The sequence below is a fragment of the Strix aluco genome, chromosome Z, assembly GCF_031877795.1.
Source record: "Strix aluco isolate bStrAlu1 chromosome Z, bStrAlu1.hap1, whole genome shotgun sequence".
Classification (NCBI taxonomy): domain Eukaryota; kingdom Metazoa; phylum Chordata; class Aves; order Strigiformes; family Strigidae; genus Strix; species Strix aluco.
The window spans coordinates 8,456,024-8,470,255 of NC_133971.1; positions in this window are offsets into that span (position 1 = coordinate 8,456,024).

Consider the following 14,232-nt stretch of genomic DNA (forward strand, 5'->3'; position numbering starts at 1 on the left):
AGCACCAAGATGTCCAGAGCAGTCCTGATCCTCACTATCCCATGACAGAGCACTGTGCTACCCCTGCAAAAACCCTTTTTTCTTCAATCCTTCAAAAATGAGTTTAGAAGGCAGCATGCTCCCCAAACATAACCAAGCTGTACCACTGGAAGTCAGGCTCTAGATGAGATGCTGCTCTAAAATTTACACATTCAATTACTGCTTGCCTTCCTCTGCTCTATTAGCAACTCCCCCTACAGTAATCTAAAAGTGAAGAGGCTCAAATTCCCAACAAGCTGATTAGGGTAGCATGAGGTGGCTAAACCTCCAGATGCCAAATCTCTGCAACACCATGAGAAGGAGCAATAAGCAGCCAGGAACACTAATCATACCTTACCCTTGCTCTAGAGATAATGTTTTCACATCTTCTAACAAACTTCTAAATCCAACGGGCAGCTCAGGAAGTGCAGTGATGTGCAAAAATCATGCCTTAAAGTGTTTATGTTACAAAGCACATTGCTACTTCTTCAGTGCATACAGAAAATATACATGGAATTAACATATAAGAATTAGCCAAAAAGAAATTTGGGCAGCCCTCCCTTGCAGCAAGCAATGCATTATGGGCAACATCTTCACTAAAGCCATCACATAGTTAATTGTATAATAGACACATCAGGAAAAGAACTTCACAGTTTCTAAGATGTTCCTTTTATTCTCCTTTAAAGCCTTTTGTTATTGCTGCTCATTGGTCCATGAATCTCAATTTATCAGGCTTGCCAAGACACCAGACTTCACAGAAGAGATGTAGAGACTTGCAGACAGAAACAAATCCGAGTTTATGCCCCTTCACACTGACTGATCAAGCCATGTTAGCAACAGACAGGTCTTACCCTTAAGCCTCAGATCTTCTTTACTACTGAGTTAGTGTGTGTTAGTTTCCTAGGCATTTCCACAGTCTTGAAATGTTTGAGAGGCTCCCTACATTCCCATTAATCGAGGGCTCAGCAGCTGATGCCATTTAAGCAACAGGAAGAAGTACTTGGAGCTGAAGTTACACTAAGCAGTCCAAGTAAAGGCAAGCATTTTATACAATAGGGAACAGACACTGGCCAGTTGAAAAGGCAGATCCAACAGCTTGAAAAAAATGAATGAGGAAGCCTACGCTACTCAGATCCATTTAAACATTTTGGTGCCTATTAATGATGCAAAGGTAAGCTTCCTTTGTCTCAAGTGACCAAATGAAACCTAAACCAAAATACAAGTTCAAATAAAATCAAGATTTTCATAGCAGTAGATGGTAATTTTATTTAGTTTCTATCAATCTGATTGAATGCCAGGCCAAAACCTAACAGTCCTGCTGTATTCTACCAAAAGGTGTTTTGCCCAAGAGGGAGGTTTTTCTACTTTCAGAGTTTCTTAACAGACATAGCTTACAGTAACAGCTGGACACAGATCTTCGAGAATGTGCTCAAGCCTAGGAAAGGATACCTATATTATAAACTGCACTACCTGAGATCCAGAAGCAGAATACTTTTTAGGTCATCCACACTAACACAGAGACAGGCAACACTCCAGAGCTTCCTCTCATCTCCCTGTTCCAGTCTCTGGGGCCAGATACATAACAAACCTCACACTCTGTTCAAACCTCTGCTGAGCACAGAGCTCAGATGGTAAGTTTAGTTACTGGACCTGAAATCTGCAGTGATGGTTGGTTACCATCACCCAATCATAGGACAGAAAGTGCAATTGAAACAATTCCTTAAAACTGAAGAATTTTTGAAAACCATACATCAAATAAGCTATTTACAAGGACAGGCTAGGGGAACAGAACACAAGAAACTACACCTATGTTGCCATGCAGGAGACGATGCAAGACAACTGCAGATGTTCTAAACTGAAAACACAGACTATTTATTTACTAACCTCATTCAGACTTCTGTCAGGTATCACCCACTTGGTGGAAGTACTATGTAATTTAAAACTATTCTGCATTGCTTCCTCTCAGTGCAGTTGGCTCCTCTTGCTGTCCACACATGAAAGGACACTGCTACAATGAGCTGCCATTCGGGCTTGGACTAGAGCCCCAAAAACCAGGCAAAAATCACCCCTGCTCAGTACAGTGCAAGACAAGTAAAACCCTCTTATGAGCCTTTAAACAAGACTTCTACAAAACACTGCAAGTTCACCTGCACAGAATGTGTTCAAGAGCTATTTACCTCAGCCTAAAAAGTTTAATTTTCTGAATGATATTCTTTCCAGAGCACTGGAAATTACTGCAGCACTCCCTTCACCCCCCAAGAAGCAAAAAGGGAGCTTAAGGCACACACCACATGCCTCAGTTTACAACAAGGGAGCTCGTTGGTCTCCTGGTGATTGAGACTATATATGTATCAGCTGACATGCACCTGTTTGAGGGGAGAACTAAAGGGTGTTAATTTTAAAAGCCAAACACTTTTTCAGATGAGCAGTAAGCGGCAGCAGTCAGTTGTTCCAGCTATCTGTCCACTAATGTATGGAAAGGAAAGCAAACCTGGTGTCACTACTAGACAGACCGAAAAAATTCTGAACTCCTTGAATCCCTGCCCCACCTCTGGTTATTGCAGCAGTGGAGAAGAGGTCTACAAGCTGAAAGATCAGACCTGCAGCACCCTGCAGACATTTCCAAAAAAATCATTGGAACCACAGGTCAAACAGCAGCACCACACACACACACAGTCACCTACCTCACATATGGTGGAGGTGCCCTTGGCTGGCAGTGTGCAGCCCAAGACCTCTGCAAGAAACTTCGCCATATATGAGCACAGAGGAAGGGGTCTCCCTTGGAATTTGTGCCAGGTAAATATCCTTAGGTGAGAGAGAAGCTCAGCAGAAATATTCTTCCTCACTGCAAAGGCCAGGCCATTCTTTTCTGGGTGGGTTATCCAGGCTGTCTATCATCATCTTCCTCATCCAGGATGATTTCAGCAAGGCTGCATCAATTCACTTGGTAGTAGCCTAGATGGCTTACAAAGCAGATGAACAAATCAAGTAAGTCACCAGCTCAGTGCCTAGGCTTTTCTATGTTTGCTTCCACCCTTTCCTGTGGAATGTCACTATTAGCATAGGAAAGGAAAGGGGCCCCGCAGAGGGGGGTGTGAGAGAGACAACACTGCAGCGCTGCAGGCAGACTGAGACAGGCCCTAGCAAATCACCTCAGTTTGCCTGTGGGACAGGATTTAGCCTGTGCTCAGGACATTCATGTCCTCCCTGTCCACACACAAGAAACAGACCTTCTTCAACAAGATCCTTTTCTCGTTACACTCAGAAATACTTAAGCACTTTAAAGTCCAATAGCAAAAGAAAACAAGTGAAAATCCAGCCCCCTCTCCTACCTCTAAGCCCCAACTACCAGCAAGTAAAAACCCTTGTAGACCATCCTTTTAGCAGCAAGGAAGCACCTTGCCCCGGGTCAGTGCCACTCCAGATGAAAGGACTAGGGTTTGGGGCTGTTCACAATGTTCCTTGCAAACCTTGCCAGGAGGCTCCTGCAAGTGTGGGAAACTGCTGCTCAGGCTTGAAGAATACAGTTTGAGGCCTGGAAGGTCTCAAAACTTAAATTTCCGTAGGCTTCTGAAAAAAAAAGCCTGCTGAAATTTAAATGTTGCATTAAATAAAGCAAGTGCTTCACTACATAAACAGAACTGCCCAACCTCTATACTCCATCGCCAGAACCAAGTGCACTAGCAGCTTTGAGTGGCAAATGTGACTACTTATCCTAACCACCTCTCCACTTTCCAGGCAAGGACACTACACGGCACAGAAAACTGTAACAGTATGGTTATCAGCTTTGGATGCACATTACATTCCATTTGAAGTATTGTGGAGTTCTACTGAAAGGGAATGAAAGGGATCAAACAAATGAATTTCTGACAATTATTTAGATGAACTCTGATGTGATGTGATGTATGAAACCTTTGCTTGTGCTTTGCTTCATTTTGTGTCAAAACTTTGCTTGTGTTTTGCTTCATTTGTTTCTGAAGGACTCCTAACTCCTCAACTGTTTCCTTGGGTCTCTTGTCTGTTTAGGTAAGATTGAAACGCTCGTCAGGCTCCCTACATAAATCACTGGGACTCAAGGCCTTCAGTGGACACTCAGGCAATTCCTAGAATGGGAAAACTAAGGTAAGGGGGGGCTCAAACAAAGAGACATAGAGACCCTGTTTTAGGAAGGATGATTCTGCTTCTGATAGTAAAGAGGCACCTGGACTTTACTTCACAGCGCACGCTCTGGAAAGAGGGTCAACTAGTGAACACTGTGAAGAAGACTGCTTACTTCTTCCCTCGACCACCGAAGACCCTCACCCTATTTCCACTACGCCTGCTCAGACTATGTAAATGAATTCTGGGAACTTATTACCACAAGACACCCCTTTCCAGGAAATCTAATGAATATGTATGATTTGTGTGTATGGAAACTGATGTCCCTTGCTAGTTCGGGGGAGCCCTTATGGTGGAGAATCCCCAGGATGACCCCAGCACTGCTAATAAAGAATACCCACTGAACAGTAAAAAAACTTTACTGTTGAGTCAATGTCCTCGTTTCGGTTGGCAACCCAGGTGGGACGCTCTCTGTCCGGCTGCAGGAGACGCTGAGACGGAGGACTCCCTGAGCGCCCCTGGGACTTCCTGGAGGGACTCCTCTCCTCGCTGGGCTCACTGTGGGGACAGACAAGGACCATCTTCAGAAAGGTATTCTGTTAAAATTTGTTTTGCTTGGGAGGCATGCCCTTGTAAAGGTGCCCATAAATCGTAGAAGACGTTCTACGTTGTGTGCCATACACCCAGCAAAATAGTGTGGAACACTTGATCTGGGGCGTACTTGGTCTTGGCTTGTATTTGTAACTTGTAATTTGCCCAGTGAATCACTGAGCATTGGTTTGGGGGCTGGATTCATTGTGTACTTTGACCATTGGCACCGATATCGACTCTGAGACTTGGAACTTGTATATTGTACGTATGGTGTTAAATTTGGATTTGTCAGTTGTCATAATTGTCCTAGTGGTACTTGTGGTTATAAGTGTAATTCTGTGTTGTTTGTGTAAATGGTGTAAGGGAGCTCCTTGTGTAGTAATATAAGATCGATCTGTTTAATCTAAGAGTGTGTGTGAGTGTGTGAGACGCGGTACTACTGCAAAGCGAGTGTGGAGTCCCAATCCGCGGTTCCGTGATCCCGTGATGGCTGGAGTTTAGAATAAAGTTTAGAATAAAGGAAGACCAATTAATTGAAATTTTAAGTTTGTCTCTGTTACAAACTGAAAAGGAGAGCACGATACTGGCCAAAAATTTGGACCAGGTATATCCAGGAGTGTGGGCTTCTGGAATACCAGGTAAGGGTAAGAATGCCAAATTAATAGAAATCAAATTAAAACCAGGAGCTGCTCCAGTGAGGATTAAACAGTATCCTTTGCGTGCAGAAGATTGGATAGGGGTAAAAGAAATTAGTAATAATTTTTTTGGAATTTGGACTGTTAATTGAATGTGAATCAGAGTATAATACCCCCATCTTACCTGTAAAGAAATCTGACGGCAAGAGTTATAGATTAGTTCAGGATTTAGGGGCAATAAACAAAATTGTAGAAGACCTATATCCTGTGATGGCAAATCCTTGTACTTTGTTAACGAAATTAAAAGGAGATCAAGTATGTTTTACCATATTGGATCTAAAAGATGCCTTTTTCTGCCTGGCCTTAGCAAAAGAGAGCCAGATGGAGAATGGTGGATAGTGGATCACGTATGGTGAATTGTGGGATGGTGGGTGGTGGGTAGTGGATGAGGGATGGTGGGATGGAGGATGGTGGGTGGTGTAATGCAGTAGGGTGGATGAATATCCTGGGTTATCTGATTTATTGCCCTCAGTAACCAGTAATCCTTACCATTGGCCTTTCTAACCGGCAAAACGGGGGGGGTGTATTTTGACTCACACTCCACTCGTAACTTATACTTTAAGAATTTTTCAAATATTGGCACCAACCTGTTTCTAGCTTCTAGCTTTAGAGAATACTGTTTAATTCTTACCAGGGATGATCTTGGTTTAAGGTCAGTTCTTACCGGTTCTGCTCTTTTGGATTTTCCTGGGACTCCTCTGGCCCATACAATAGGAATCACAGTGTCTTCTACTTCTGCAGGTACCTCCTGTAACTCGGCTTCCTTCTGTAAGACTTGGGCATTCAAAGCTTTATTTTCAGGAATATGGATTGGGATTTTCCCTTTTTCAAAAGTGATTTGTGCATTCAGTTTACTTACTGTGTCCTGTCCTACCAGTGGCACAGAGCAGTCTGGTGTATAAAGAAATTGGTGGGTTGACACCGTGTTCCCAATTCCAAACTTAAAAGGCTGGAAAAACAGCTGATTTTCTTTCCGCCCTGTGGCACCAATCACTGACATAAAGAATTTGCTCATGGGTCTCTTACAGCTATTTAGAACAGAGTATGTTGCCCCTGTATCAAACCCTGTCTCAAAGGCAATGTCCACCCCACACTGCCCTCCTGCCACACTTGCTACAACCTCACCAAAACCAGGGGGGGGCAAGTTCAAACCCGAAGGACGAAGGGTCTCGGAGGGAGGCTGGCTGAAGGCTTGCTTTGGGCAGCCGGACCTGACCCGAGGCTGGGCGCAGGCCACCTGCCAGTCACTGCCTGAAACCCGGGTGTCCAGGGGAGACTTTCCCAGGGGGCAGAGGGGGTCAGGTCCCACCAGCTCCACTCCTCCCGGCTGCAGGCGTGCAGGGGGTCACAGGACAAGTTGGGGGGGGGGGTGGGGGGTGGCGAGCTGTTGCTAAGGGCTGGGGATACAAACTCCAGCTGGAGCCGAGCTGCAGACGGACGGAGGGATGGACAGATGGACGGAGGGGTGGAGGGATGGAGCTCACTGGGTCTGTCTGAAATCGGGGCGAAGTGGGGAGCATGTGTGTGTGTGCATGCACCAGTGGGATCCAGGCGTGCAGAAGGGTTCAGGGAGCAGCACCTGGCACAGGGGCAATGCCAAACAGCCCAACTGGCCATGCACCACAGGTAACCCCCCAACCCTCCCTCCTCCGGGGATGGGCCCCACAGGGTGGGACACACACCCCCTGGTCCTGGCGTGGGGCTGTACTCACCCACAGTCTCGGGGCACCCCCTGCAGCTCAGTGCCATCCCCGTATGTGGCCGTGTTTTCCCCCAGCCTGAGAACACAGTCTGAGAAGCCATGCCTGATGCCAACAGACTGGCCAGGTGCCCTGCCAGTCGCTGAGGGGGCCGGTGTGAGCACCGCAACCTTTGGGGATGGAGCCCACCTCCTTCCCAGGGTGACCGGGGCACCCCTGGGCCGCCACGCTGCTGGTGCCACCCGGGCACGGCAAGCTGCTCCTTCCACGCAGGACACACACAAACCATGCACCATCCCTCGCCCGTGCCCAGCCCTGCCGGTGTTTGCAGAGAGCCTGGAGGAGCCCCCCTGCCAGGGTGGGGAGCCGATGGGGGGGCAGTCGGGGTGCCCCGCACCCAGCAGCAGAACCCCCGGCCTGGGGCGGAGGGCAGGGACAGGCAGGGGGGCATGGCCAGCTCAGCGCCGGCAGCTGGGACCCACTGGGGAGAGACACAGGGCACCAACCCAGGGAGGAGGGAGGGGACCCTGCATCACCTCCCGCCTGGACACCCCAGATGCCACCGGGCACCCCGAAACACCCGCCTGGGCAGGGGGGCTCCTCCAGGCTCTCTGCAGCACGGCCACGCCATGAAGCATCATATTTTATTTCAAAACCTTCATTGTATCACCCCTTTCTTTTTAAGCTAGGGAAAGGAAGTTGAAAAGATTAAACTTAGAATTTCCATTAAAAGGGAACTTAAAATTCATCACAGAATTATGAAGCTACACTTCAGCAAAGGAGAGAGCATTTTCTCTATGCAGTAAGCCCTTTTGATCCTGAAGCATCTGGTTCATAGCACAGTCTGAGGCAAGAAAGTTATTCTGTGAATGTCTGCACTAGACAAAGGCCACAAGAAGGTCACAGAATAAGTGACTTCATGAGAGTGGTACCAAGCAGTGACTTGCTTAGCTACTACAGCACGCAGGTCTCCATTCACCGTGTAAGAGGCAGTCAAGATACAAGGATTCCTGCAGCTGACAAACCCAGGCAGGAGTCACATGAGTATTTTACTTTTAATTTTCCAGCTTGCTTGTCTCATGACCACTTCACTTCTGATTTGCAACAAAGCATTTAGTCTGCTGACATGTTTCACACAGAGAACTACCCCATACCCATCCCTCTGTAGAAAGCCAGCTTGTCAGAGCTGGGAGGAGTCAGCAAGGACCCTTGCGTACTAAAGTCAAGGGACCTGCACAAGAGATCCACTTTTTAGAAGTCAAATGGCAAGACGGACATCGCCAGATTCCAGTGGAGGCGAGTAATAAAATAACAGCTATGTCCCCACCAACTAACAGAAAGGAAACGCAAGCTTTCTTGGGTGTTGTGGGTTTCTGGAGACTGCACGTTGCAAAGTAGAGTCAGATTGTCAGCCCTCTCTATCAAGTGACTTGGAAAAAGAATTTGTTTGTATGGGGCCCAGAGCAGCGACAGGCTTTGGAGTTTTGGAGGAGAGCCCTTCAAACTGCTTTCTGTAGCACTGGGATCCAGCACTTATCTGGGTGGCACCTGTAACTGTGAATGTAAAAGTGATTTTCTTCCCTGGAGCCTCTTCTTCCTTGTGACTGTTCAGAACGTGGGGATGGGTCAGACACCTTCGAGGGTGCCTTTGAGCTGAAATGATTCCATCGTTCTACGAGAACTACAGTCATACAGCTCTCTACCTTACTTTACTCAGAGTATCTTGCATAAACCTCAGGTGGTAATGATGTCATTTTTATTCTGTTTAGAAATCTAATTTCTAATCATTTAAATTTATAGAGGCTCTAGTGATTGTAAACATGCATGCACTTGGGCCGCACTTTCCTTAACTGGGAGAATAATAGAAAAATCTAGAGTATCTGGTTAGAAAATGTAAAAAACCAGACAAGAAACTTCTTTTTAAAATCAAGGACTAAGCGTGTTGAAAAGGTTTCCTCTCCTCTAACTAGACATCGGAGTTTCAGATTGAAGTACATGATGCCTTGTTGTCTGCCTGAGGCAATTTAAAATCTTCCTCAGAGGGATATTGTGTCCAGTTAGATAAGGCCTGGCCTAGCCGTTATCTAAGTGCAGCGACAAGCTCTCAGGTCTTCTTTGGGAGAATCCTGTAAGAGCTCAAATGACCAAAATGGGGTGACTTTTCCATGGACGGGAGGTGCAGGGTGTGCTGGGCCAGAGTCGCAGGCCCATTCAGTGCTGCACAACTTGGGGCTTCCAGCATCTGAATGGTTGTAGGATTATCTACACCGTCCTCCTTTTCTTTTTAATGGGATCTCAGAAAAACAGCATCTGAAGAGACGCTTTATAGAATCTGAGTGCCTTTCCAAACAGGGATTACAAAGAACTCCCAATGCAATTTCACGCACCTCCCCACCCTGAAAAGCCACCCCAGAAGCCAAAGCCAAAAGAAAATAATTTTCTAGCATCTTAACATGCCGATATGCCCAGCACAGGACCAGGCTGAGTGAGAGGCCCAGCTCACTAGCTCACCAGCTTTGGGGGCTTTTCCCAGCCACCTTGGCTCGCTGCCCTCCTCCATCACGCAAGGGGACCTCTGGCACGTGACGCTCTCTAGGATGTGGCAGGGCAGGAGGGACCTGGGTGGCTCATCCCTCTGCTCAGGCTATTCCCAGCCCAAATCTGCAGTGTGCCGCTGATCCCGGCGGCCAGGGCTCACCCAGGCAGGGCTGGGCAAAAGCACTGCAACTCCCTGCCCAGGTGTTGCCCACCTTCTGCCCAGGCAGCTGGGTCTCTGGCGGCTCTTGAAGCCCATCACAGGGAAGGGAACCCCGCGGTTCCTCTCCAGGGCCACCTGGGTCCCCCAGCCTCCCCTGTGCTGGGGGGACCTAGGGGAGCGAGGAGGGAGGAGGAGCTGTGTGCCAGCGTGTTGACCTTCTCCTGCTAACTCCCCGCTGGAGAATCACCATGTGTTTAATTAAAGGGCTGTATTCAAAAAAGAAAGAAGGTTTTCAATCCCTCTCTGCAGAGATGCAGGGGGGTCACAGGATTCTTGCAGGCAGGAACGTTAAATATGTTCTCTGACTGGGTCATAATGGTGGGCAGCCCAGGCTGGATGAAGTTGGGCATGGGGAGGAGAGATGGGGAGCAGAGAATTCAGCTTGCAAGTCTCTGGCCCTTGTAAAACTTTGTTAAACTGTAAATCGGGGGTTACCACAGCCTGGACTGTTTGCAGGGTTATCTGTGTTTCTGCTGCTGATGCCATCTCCCGTGGTGCTGCCATGTGTTGCCACTTGTAATGGGATCATGGCCACAGCAGTGTAAAGACCCTCCTCTTCTTCCTTAGCCACTAAGGAGGACCTGCCCTCCTCCAGCTTAGCTCCATGCCTGGAGCAAGTTTGGCTGGGTCCTGCCAGTGCTCAGCATGATCCAAGGCGCCATGGGCACAAGTTACAGGCAAGGACCATTGCCCAAAATTTCCTCTTGCTTGGCAAGTCCTAGCTTGACCCCTTTGGCTCCTGCCACCTCTGGCTGGATTAGATGACAGGCAAGAAAACTCTGCCAGTGACTCGGGACAGGGGCGTTTCTGCTGGGCGTATAGCCCGGGATAGCTTGATGTTGATGTTTCTGCTTTCTTTTTCCCAAAGATCCTTGCTGAAAATGGGCTTTTCCACCAGCCTCTCCACACAGTGGAGAGCCACCCGGCCTTCACCAAAAGAGCCCAGCAAGAAGCAGAGTGCGTCACCAGCCCAGCTGCTTCGGCTTCCACTTCCAGGAACATCCTCAACATCAACGTGGAGTCGCAGCAGCTGCTGGAAGTGTTTGAACAAGTCACCAGCAGGGCACAAGCGCAAGCAGCCCTCACTCAAGCCAATGGCTTGTGCCCCATCTGTCGTGATGCCCCACGTGATGTCGCTTATGTGATGCCATGTTGCCAGCAGTTCTGCCTGGGCTGCATCCTGCGAGGGTTAGATCTGAAGGGAGAGTGCCCAGTCTGCAGAGGACCAGTAGAGATTGTCCAGTTTCCCGTGCGAGGAGAAAATGACTATATAGAGTGTTTCACCATGCACCCTGGAGAGTTGCAAGACGCCAGAGGCCAGGCAGGCACAGCTCCCAGTCACCCGGCCAAAACCAGCCCCCATCACCCCATGGCATCCCCTGAACCTTCTCCACAGGGGACACTGTCCCCAGATGAGCAGGGCACTGCAGGGCCAGAGGCAGAGGCAGTGAGTGGCATCCTGCCTGAGGTCTGGGCAGCAGAACTTTTCCAAACAGAAGATTATCTCCTCCATCCCTTGCGGCCCTGGCTGCGCCTGGAGCTGCAGGCAATACGTTGGGCACGCTGCTGGCAGGCACGTCATGCAGAGGCCGACGTCTTGCACACCCTGTGCGTCAGTGGCCCCGTTGCAGAGGCCGTGGTTCAGGTGCTGCAGCCTGGCCTTGGGGAATGTGGAGCACTTCTGGTCCACGGCATCATCAAGATCATTGTGGACTGTTGCAGCCAGGAGGCCCGGGGGATGCTGCGCTCCCGTGCTGTGTGGGAGGACGACGACAGCTCTGCGGCTGGCTCCAGCTCCACCAGCCCCAGCTCCACCACCTCTCTGGTGGTGCACGGCTCGAGGGGCAACAAATCCTCAGCCACAGCCTGCCATGTCCCAGCGTCTTGATGCAGCAACTGCGAGACTGCCACACATCCAGGGATGACATGGCGTGTTCTTCCTGTGAAGATGTGCATTGCAGCTCCTACATCCTTCTCCCTGTCATAATAAATCACTCATAAATGAACCCTCAGAATCTGAAATTCATGCCTACATTTTTACTCTCACTTTTCTCTGCTACCCATGGAAGTAGAATGGGCTTTCCTTCACCAGAGTGTTAAGGATAGAACCACTCATTTAAAGTCAAACCATGAGGTCTGAGTTAACGGATTTATGGCTGCAGGCAAAGAACTAGGTTGCAGACTGGTCCCTTGCTGAACATCAGAAATTGCTGCACACGGCATGTGCAGTGCAGGAAGCCAGTACAAGTTTCAGAGAGCGCTGTGAGGAATGGCTGGATTTCACAATTGGTGAAGGGGAGTTGCCCGAGAAATGGCCAAAATGCACACAGAAACTGGAGGGGAGCGCTACAGACACGCTGGGAAGTGGAGTCGCGCAAGGAGAAGAGCACCAGCGCAACCATGGAACATCATTTCAGTATGACACTGCCTAAATAATGCTGTCCAAAGTACCAAACCTGGGACCAGATGCAGCCAAGTTGGGACCAATGGGGAAAAAAGTAATTAGGGCTGAGTTGTTTATTTTGGTAGGAAGCTGGACTGGAGCAGTACAGGGGCATCTGAGGGGGCTGAAGACACAGACAAGGCCTTGGTGACTGGCATGAAACACTGACGGTGAGCAGAAGACACTGGTGAGGAGAGGGAGTGGGAAGTGGGGTTGTGGTAGCCCCAGAGGTGTGTGCGGAGGCGTGAGTGATGCGGGGGCAGATGTCCCATTGTGACATCACTGCGCGGTGGGCTGTGATGTCAGCAAGCGATGGGACTGTGACGTCACGTCCCTCACTGCTTATATTCGGGCGCCGGCAGAGCCCGGCCCAGTCTGGCTCGTGCCTGGACTCCTGCCGAGCGTGCCTGCGAGGTCTGGAGGGTCGAGCGAGGCAGCTCCCGGTGCTGGGTGGTGCTTTGGGGGCTGCCGTCGACAGCTCTCGGTGCCCGTGTTGGAGCGATCCCCTGGGTTTCCCCGGCCCTGCCTGGGTCAGGCAGCTGGTCACAGCCAGGCGCGCTTGTGGCAGCGGAGGTGAGCTGTGCGGGGAAGCGTCCCCCCGGGGCGGACGTGGGGTGGGCGAAGGGGCTCGGGGAGCCGGAGGGTGTCCTTCAGGAGGGGCCTGGGCATTTCTTCCTCCCCCTCCCTTTGCCGGGACAGCAAGTGACCAGGGCCTTTCTCAATTTTGCAGGACGTGACGCCCTTTGGAGGCTCCAGCGCCAGCAAGTGGGAGCAGCTCCTCATCATCAGCTCTCCCCAACCTGATGCAGCGTGTGAACATGGCCACGGAGACAGAGCAGATCTGCCCCATCTGCCGTGATGCCCCACGTCATGTTGCTTATGCGATGCCATGTCGCCACCAGTTCTGCCTGTTCTGCATCGTGCGATGGTTATATCTGAAGGAAGAGTGCCCACTCTGCAGAGGACCAGTAACGCTTGTCCAGGTTCCTGTACAAGGAGAAAATTACTCTATAGGGTGTTTCATCATGCACCCAGAAGAGTTGCCAAATGTCAGCAGCCAGGCAGGCCCAGCTCCCAGCCACCCGGCCGAAAACAGCCCCCACGACCCTCAGGTGTCCCTTCCACCATCTCCACAGGGGACACTGTCCCCAGATGAGCAGGACAGTGCAGGGCCAGAGGCAGAGGCAGTGGGTGGCATCCTGCCTGAGGTCTGGGCAGAACTTTTACAAACAGAAGTTCATCTCGTCAATCCCTTGCTGCCCTGGCTGCGTCAGGAGCTGCAGGCAATATGTGGGCCCCGCTGGTGGCAGGCATGTCATGCAGAGGCCAGAATCCTGCACACCCTGTGTGTCAGCGGCCCGGTTGCGGAGGCCTTGGTCCAGGTGCTGCAGCCTGACCTTGGGGAACATGCAGCACCTCTGGTCCATGGCATCATCAATATCATTGTGGACCAGTGCAGCCAGGAGGTCTTGCGGCTGCTGCTTTCCCATGCTGTGGAGGAGGAGGACAACAGGTCTGCGGCTGGCTCCAGCTCCACCAGCTCCAGTTCCACCAGTTCCAGCCCCACCAGCTCCAGCCCCACCAGCCCCACCAGCTCCCAGAGTGGGACTCCCACCCCCCACCGGCCCTCCTCCACCAGCCCTGAAAGCTCCAACGGGGAGGAGGAAGCCAGCAGCTCGGCGGCCGCCCTCCGCGGGGGTCCTGGCCGCCCCCGATCTGTGCCCATCCCAGAGGAGCAGGAGCAGCCCCAGGAGGAGCCGGGGCAGGCAGCGGTGGCAGGCCCCTCTGCCCGGGGCTGCAGGCGCAGCCACTCTGATCCCAGCTGCGGCAGGGACTGCTCAACTGGGGGGTCCCGGCGCCCCCCGAAGAGGAGGGCTTCCAGCCTCCAAGACTCTCCGTAGCCCTGCAAGAGGCCGCCGCACGGGCAGC